Consider the following 485-nt stretch of genomic DNA (forward strand, 5'->3'; position numbering starts at 1 on the left):
CATGTCTTCAGGCAAACTTTATGTGTTTGGAAATTTGTATTACATCAAATGCAACAACATTATAACACAGGACTGATTTGTGTGTTGGCCAGTAGTGTCACACAGACCAAGAGTCAAGGGCAAAGTTTGTCAGAGCAGTACAGAGCACTTGTATTAAGAGTGGTTATTCACAGTATACAGGTAATGGGGAAAAAAAGACGTTTTAACCTCACCCAGCCCAGTCTAGAAATGTATTTTGTACTGGGTACTGGGTAAATAAGATTCCTTTGCAAAATTACAGACGATAATGTTTGCTTAATTGGGTGGAGTGGAAGGAATGACCAGCCCTGTAACTGAATGGATCCTTTTAAGCCACTTCTGAAGCCCTCACCTATTTCTCCCCTTTCGCCTAGAGAGCCTTGTTGTGTAGCCATGCAGCTCATACCTAGAGCCCTCTTCTGGTTGATTTAAAACATGGCATCTAGTCTTTGGTGTGTTACTGTAAC

This window comes from Myxocyprinus asiaticus, chromosome 1 (genome assembly GCF_019703515.2).
Source record: "Myxocyprinus asiaticus isolate MX2 ecotype Aquarium Trade chromosome 1, UBuf_Myxa_2, whole genome shotgun sequence".
NCBI classification, from domain to species: Eukaryota; Metazoa; Chordata; class Actinopteri; order Cypriniformes; family Catostomidae; genus Myxocyprinus; species Myxocyprinus asiaticus.